The following is an 8,346-nucleotide window of genomic DNA, read 5'->3' as shown; positions in this document are numbered from 1 at the left end:
TTTTCTAGATGCATACAAAGGTTATCACCAAATCTTAATGGCTGCGGAAGATGAGGACAAAACTGCTTTTCATACGCCGCAAGGTATCTACTGTTATAAGAAGATGCCCTTCGGATTAAAAAATGCAGGCGCAACCTATCAGCGCGTAATTGATGCGCATTCAAACACCAAATTGGCAGGAATCTTGAAGCGTACGTTGACGACTTGGTAATTAAGAGCAACACTGAAGAAGAAATGCTCGCGGACATCCTAGAAACGTTTGAGTCTCTACGCAGAATAAACATGAAGCTTAACCCGCTCAAGTGTAGTTTTGGGGAAGAGGAAGGCAAGTTTCTAGGTCATGTGGTGACAGCGCGGGGAATCAAGGCAAATCCCAAAAATATTTAAGCCATTGATAGTTTGCCATCTCCGAAAACAAAGAAAGACGTGCAGAGTCTAACCGGGAAGCTTGCGGCGATCACAAGGTTTTTGTCGAAGGCCGCAGAGCGACAATTGTCATTCTTCAATACTTTGAAGAATTGCTTAAAGAAAAAAGACTTTGTATGGACTCAGGAGGCGGAATTAGCCTTTTAGGAGATGAAGAAGGTGCTCGCTGAATTACCAACACTCACCGTGCCAGTAACAGGAGAAACGCTTACGCTGTACCTTGCGGCATCAAAAGAAGCAATCAGCTCGGTTCTTATCGCAGATCGCGGAAAGGTAATCCATTCCCTTTTACTAGTGAATTATTTATTTCGTATACAATTAATGCTGAGGTTTTCTCAGACGCAAATGCCGGTCTAGTTTGTAAGCAAGACGCTGACAGCATGCAAGTAAACTATGCACCAATAGAAAAGCTAGTGTATGCGCTAGTCCACACGGCGCGGCATTTGCGCTGATATTTTCAAGCACACCCAGTTGTGGTTCTAACTGATCAGCCAATCAAGCAGGTTGGTAAAAGCCTAATTTGCGGCAATGACCGGGAATACCGCATTGACTAACGCAATCATATTATGTTTCAGGTACTTTATAAACCTGAAATCTCTGGCCGAATGGCTAAGTGGGCTGTTGAGTTAGGGGAGCATGAAATAAATTTTTCTTCGCGAAGCGCGGTTAAGGGTCAAATACTTGTGAATTACCTCGCCGAGTTACCTGCGGATGTTGAGGCATCAGCAGAACATCAAGATACGCATGCACCAACTCTGTCACCATGGGAGTTATATACCGATGGTGCCTGCAGCGCAGCTGGCGCGGGTGCGGGTGTAATTTTAACTGGTCCGGAAGGCGAAGAGCATACATATGCGCTAAGGTTTAATTTCGCCGTTACGAACAACGAAGCAGAATATGAGGCTCTGTTAGTGGGTATGCGCATTGCGCATAATTTGAATGTTAAAATCCTGCACGCTTATGTGGATTCAAAGCTGGTATGTAGTCAAGTCAGCGGGGACTTTGAAGCGCACGACATTGCCATGCAGCAATATTTATCGCTTGTTCATAACCTCGCTGACCAATTCGAAGCTTTTCAAATCTCCCACGTGATGCGGGGGCAAAATAAGAAAGCGGATGCGCTTAGCAAATTGGCTGCTTTGGCTTTTGATCATCTGGGGAAGAAAGTTCTTATAGAAGAACTGCATGCGAAATCCATTGTTATGATGCCTTTGGTAGCACCTGTTGAGGAATCCAGCTCAACATGGATGACACCTATTATTGCTTTCCTGCGGGACGGCACATCACCTGTGGATTCCGTTGATGCGAAGAAGGTCCGCATCAAGGCACCACTGTATGCTCTTGAGGGTGATGTCCTATATCGAAAAAATTATTTAGGGCCGCACTTAAGATGTATTGGTCCGAAAGAGGCAGAGGAGGTTATACGCGAGGTGTATGAGGGTGCATGTGCTCTTCATTCGGGGCACAAGTCTATAGTGTCAAAAATTATGCGGCTAGGTTATTATTGGCCCACAATGTACGCAGATACTGCGCGAATAGTTAAGCAATGCGAATCCTGCCAAATACATGCACCTATCAGTAGGGCACCTGCGCATCCAATGATACCAGTCTCCTCACCATGGCCATTCTGCAAATGGGCAATTGACATAGTTGGACCATTTCCAAAAGGCCGAGGTAATATTATCATTTATTTTATACCATATGCTATTTACGTCAGTATCTTACGCATACTCTGCACATGCAGGAAACATCAAATTCTTGATTGTTGCAATCGATTATTTCACGAAGTGGGTTGAAGCGCGACCGCTGGCAACAATTTCGGGAAAAAGGGTGCGAAACTTCGTATGGGAAGACATTGTTTGTCGATTCGGCATACCAAACGAAATCGTTAGTGATAACGGTACATAGTTTGCGGGGGATCCTTTTCGTAGTTGGTGCGCAGAGCTTAATATTAAGCAAACTTTTACTTCCGTTGCGCATCCGCAGGCGAATGGCCAGTGCGAAGTCACCAACCGGGATATAGTGGCCGGAATCAAAGCTAGATTAGGCCATGGCAGAGTTGGTTGGGTGGATTAACTACCAAAAGTTTTGTGGGCATATAGAACAACGCCAAAAGCAAGCAGTGGCGAAACTCCGTTCAGTTTGGTTTACGGGTCAGAAGCTGTTGTGCCCGCAGAGATTGGGGTACCAACGTTCCGCATACAGAATTTTGACGAACAAAATAACTCAGAAGCTTTGCGGGAAAATCTTAATCTGCTTGAAGAACGCAGACTCTCTGCGGCGGTAAACGAAGCCAATAACAAGCAGAAAATTGCAAAGTACTACAATCAGCGTGTGCGTTCGCGCTCTTATAAGTGCGGGGACTTACTTTGGCGTCAGAATGACGCAAGTCATGCAGAGGATACTGGGAAATTGGTCCCCCGCTGGGAAGGTCCGTATAGGGTGGCAAAAGCAAGCAACACCGGGGCCTACCATCTCGAGACATTAGATGGAAAACCGGTGAAACGCACTTGGCACGCGACATTATTGAAAAATGTTCTATGTAGCTGGATGGACTTGATCACTCCAATTTATTTTCACGCATTATTTTTTCTATGTATTTTCCGTCCGTTTGGATGTGTCGCGGTTGTAATCATGATTAATGCCAATTGAATATTTACTCGCGCATACTTTTATTGTTTATTTCTTTTTGTATGCGGTTCCTGCCTACTTAAGGGGTGTCCTCTAGCCCCTGTGCGGCAGAAGCCTGTTTGGTTACAAGGCTAGACATTAACGGCAGGCGAAGGGAATTGGTTTTCCCCCAGCCAAGCACCACGCAGACTAGATGGCTGCCAAGTCGACTTAAAAATACAAGCATTGGTTTGCTTGTGCGTGATTACTCTTGCATTGGTTTGCTTGAGGAACTCAAAAGTATAAAAGCATTGGTTTGTTTTTAGTTGCGTTGCTTACCATACAGCTAAAGTGCACCTCTAGCACATGACAAGCAATAACGCAGTAGCTTTTGAGTCTAAATTGTTAAAGGTAAAATTGTTAAAGTATTGGTTTATTTTACGCAGTACCTGCGCATACGCATAAGTTTTGGTTAACTATGCGCGTGGGCATGCGGTTAGTTCTTTGTTTTGATTTGCGATATATAAACAATTAATACACAACGCATGCACAAAATAATATCATATATACAAAATTAAGATATTACATATCTGTTTCAAATTTCCTGCCTGAACATAGGACTTACGGCGCAAACAATTACAAGCTATCACTAATAATCCTCCTTGAGGAACCCGTCAACCGACATATTCTGGTCCGCAGCAAAAGCATTGATCAGGGGGATAGGGATGGCTGTGATGGCTTCTTCCGCCTCCATTACCACCGAGGCAGTACCCTCCTTTAGCTTCTTTTGTACGGTGTCAGGGTACGGCGGTGTCAGACCGCAAGCTTGAATCACCTCCAGCACTGCCTTGTTGATTTTGTGGTCCTTCACCGCATCAACGTAGGCGTTAAACTTATCGGATACTGGCCCGGAATCCATTACCTTCTGCGCAATGGTAGGAAGAGCGGTGCGAAGTTTTGTTAAGTCCGCTTCTGCCAATTCACGGCAAGTCACCGCGTCATCCTTCTCCCTTGTGATGACCCCAAAATTTTTGACTTATTTAAACCAATTCTCTATACGATTTATTATTTTAACACATTAAACAAAGTCTGTTAGATTGAGTCTCAAAATTTTAGAACTGCTTCATATATACAATTACCTTTGATTACTCTCGACGATTCATGAACAATTATATATATATATATATATATATATATATATATATATATATATGTACAAGTAAAAACGACTTTCCTACAGTAAAACACTATTTGCTACAGTAAAAATGACTTTGCTACAGTAAAACACTATTTGCTACAGTAAACACTATTTGCTACAGTGAAACCGTATTTTGCTACAGTGCTACAGTGAATCCTCATTCCAGTTATTAAAGAAGAAGTTAACGTCTGCACCCATTTTTTCATTACCAGAAGGAAATGATGATTTCGTGATCTATTGTGATGCTTCGCGCCAAGGTTTAGGATGTGTATTAATGCAACGCACAAAAGTTATCGCATATGCCTCACGACAACTAAAAATTCATGAAAAGAACTATACAACGCATGATTTAGAACTTGGAGCAGTAGTTTTTGCACTCAAAATATGGAGACACTATCTATATTGCACCAAGTGTACAGTGTACACTGACCATAAGAGTCTTCAGCATATTTTTGATCAAAAACAACTCAATATGAGGCAACGTCGCTGGGTAGAGTTGTTAAACGATTACGATTGTGAAATCCGTTACCACCCCGGAAAGGCTAATGTTGTAGCTGATGCCCTAAGTCGAAAAGAAAGAGTAAAACCTCTTAGGGTCCGAGCTTTAAATATTACAATTCGTACTGATCTCACAAAGCAAATTCAAGCAGCACAGTTAGAAGCTTTAAAAGAAGAAAACGAAAAAGGCGAAATGAGAAAAGTGTAACACCCGTTTTCAGTTACGAGTTATTTCGAATGACATTCGAAATACGAGGCATGTAAGTGTATATTTGGATCCCAAATAAAGTTGGAGTTGATGTTCTAAAACCTTACCATTGGATAGTAAATCTCATTACGTTTCCAACGATATTTGGTTCATCAAAAACGGAGCTACGGTTTGAAAGTTACGACCAAAACAAGTTCAGTTTCAGGCTCAGTTCATTGGGACTCCGTCCAGACTTTAGGACGCCATCCAAGAATGAAGGTTGGGACGCCTTCCGGCCATTTTGGACGCCGTCCAAAGTGCCTGACAGGCCAGCAGCTGTATTTTAAAGATTTTAAAAGAGGGTATTTGAGTCTTTTCACTTAGGGGTCGGTTTTGAGCCATTAAAACTGATCCACTCTCATTCTTATCCCCATTTCACCTCCTCAAACACTCTCATCAAACCCTAGTGAGAGAGAGAGTTTCTAGCGAGAGAGAGTTGGGGATTTGGAGAAGAAGAAGTGTGATTCGGGTCGGGTCTCAAGAGTTAAAGTTGTTCACCTCGTTCACGGCTACGTGGTGGTAGTGTTGGTAAGCTCTAAATCCGAATTTCTTTGTTAAGATTATTGTTTGAGTTAAAGTTTGTGCTAGTTAGAGTTATAACCCATTTATTGTGAAGTTTGAAGGTTTTTGGGGAAGATTCATGTATGTAAACCCGAATTGGTGACTTAGGGTTTCAATTGATGGAATTGTTAGTTTGGACCTTGCATGTGTTAGTTAAACCTTAGAACACTTGTATTGACTTGATTTTTGGGTGTAAACCCTAATCTAGGTCAAAATGGGTCGAATGGGTATTTTGGAAAGTTAGTCACTAGCCGTTAGTGATTAAAGATGTTTTTGGGACTTATGTCAAAATGGGTTGACTTAGATGGGTCAAATTTGGTAATGACTTTAATTTTGGATTAATTGGATGATAAGCAATTTTGGTTAAGACGTAGATTGGTTTAAATGGTGTCAAATATAATTTTGGTTAAATTGTACTTGTTGGATGGGTCGGAATTACCACCCGTAGTGGTAATTGGTGAAGTCCACTTTATGCGTCTAAATGGGCGGTTTGTGGTGATAGGTGTAAACCCTTGGTTAAGGGTGTTGAAGTCGAATTCTCTCGTAGAGAATGTATGTTGATTGTTTGTATATCTATATGCGTATTATAGGTAAAAGGTTTGCTCGGTTGCTTTTGGAGGCGATTTACGTTTATGACTTGTGCGGGCAATTCGAGGTGAGTGGAATAATTATATGTGTAGGTATATAATGTATCTATTTGTTGTAGCGTGAAATGTGTAGTGTCGAGGTGCTAAGACACCATGTTTCACGTGAAGAGTGTAGCATCGAGGTGTTAAGATGCCACTCGGGTGTAGCATCGAGGTGTTAAGATGCCACCTAGGAGAGTAGTGTCGAGGTGTTAAGACACCACTCCGTAAAATAATGAGTGTTGCATCGAGGTGTTAAGATGCCACTCGGGGTGATGTACAGAGGTGTTAAGGTGCCACCCTAGGGGTTAGTGGTGTGAGGTGTTAAGTGCCCTAACAGATGTTATGAACACCGATGGCGTTTTCGCGAGTGCCGTTCCCTTGAACTATTGGTTAACCATGGTTATTTGTGTTGTAGCGTAAGCATATTATATTTGTTCATATTATATATGCTTTTGTTATGCTAGCTTGATTATTGGAGGTTATAGCTTGTAATTGTGATGATAAGCTAATTGCGTTGCTAGCATGTATGCGGTATGTGAGTAAGTGTTTGCAAGTAGGTATATTATATATGTATGTGTATAATTATTGCATTCACTAAGCCTCGGCTTACCCCTCTCGTTGTTTACCTTTTTACAGGTATTGTGTTATTGATGCTAGCTAGTTGTTAGACTAGACGTGCAGGAGCGGTTGGGCTTGATGGGATAGCTTTCGGATAATTGGACGCGGATGGGGGTTTTGGTAGTCCCCGGGATTATGCTCTTGGTATCGGGTTGGGTTGTAGAGTTCTAATCCGTCTAAAGAGATAAATGGGTCGAAACTGCTACTTTATTTGTAAAACGGGTCATTGTGAGCCCGGGGTTGTAAAACTTGTTTTTATGGTGGCAATATCTTAGTTTTACTTGATATGTCATATTGTGAAAATGGTTTCGTTGAAAAGTGTCGGGGAGCGGGTTTTTCGCTCGCGTGTAAACAAAAACTGATCAGTACTTTTTAGTTCATTGGGACGCCGTCCCAAATCCTTGGACGCCGTCCCAGTTGTAAAGGTTGGACGTCGTCCCGATTTCTGGACGCCGTCCAGATGGGCAGTCACAGAAATTTTTTTTTGTGTCATGTTTTTGGTAAATCAATGTTGGGTTGTTACAAGTGGTATCAGAGCATAGTCTAAGGGAATTAGGTGACCTTGGAATAGGTGCCTAGTCTTAGACTTATTGACAGTGGTGCGTTATTTGCGAGACTTGTAGGAGTACGGGTCGGATTGAGATTTGTTAGTGCCTTAGAGTAGGTGACTAACTAGGACTTGTTTTTGTCCAAAGTGTGATGATGTGGGGCCTTATTTCGCGTGTAAATTAGTTCCTTAGATTTCTAGTGCCTAAGGTAAGTAGGCGAACTTGGACGTTGCTTTAGTGATAGTCACCTAGGTTGTAGGTTGACTTGTCGTTGTGGTGTACTTGTGTACGTTTATTACTATTGTATATTAGTGTATATATATATATACAGGTATCTAATTGGTGCGTTGTCTTAGAGATGAATCTATTGGAGAGATTCAAAGGTTTGGCCGTTTTGAGTGATCAAGTTCACGGTAAGGACTTTGGTCATTCGGGTACTAGGAGTTATCGCGTGTTATTTGTGTGAATGTTGCGTCAGTCCGGGTAAAGTACTTTGTGTGACCATGTGGAAATGGTAAGATACGCATTTGTAATAATGACCGATCACCATTATTACGAAAGTGTATCTTGACACTAAACATGACATGACAAGTACCGAACGGAGGAGACGTGGCATGGTTGGGGTAGAACGGGATGAATTAGGAATCTTTTATTGGTTCCTAGGATATAGTAGTCTCGAGTGATGTGCTTGTTATCACATCAGGTTCTTTGTGAGTCGGGAAGTGTACGATGGAATCGGTTAGTTGAGTGAGCGAGCCAACTCACAAGTTTGGTGCGTGCTTAGCCACCCTAAGTAGTGGGTGCATTATTGAGATTGTTATTGGTTTTAGTTACCCATCGTAACTAGGAAGATCGATTTACGTTTGCGCGTGTGCGATGAGGACTTGAATTCTGTAATGGAATGCGACAAGTCTAATGATTGTAGTTTTGAGTTACACTCGGTAGAGTGTGTGGTTAGAGAATCGTGTTAGGATTCTAATTGTGAGTCGCCTTGGAATTGGCGAATCAAGG

This window comes from Rutidosis leptorrhynchoides, chromosome 1 (assembly GCF_046630445.1).
Source record: "Rutidosis leptorrhynchoides isolate AG116_Rl617_1_P2 chromosome 1, CSIRO_AGI_Rlap_v1, whole genome shotgun sequence".
NCBI classification, from domain to species: Eukaryota; Viridiplantae; Streptophyta; class Magnoliopsida; order Asterales; family Asteraceae; genus Rutidosis; species Rutidosis leptorrhynchoides.
The sequence above is the reverse complement of the archived record's forward strand: the minus strand, read 5'-3'. Positions refer to the sequence as shown.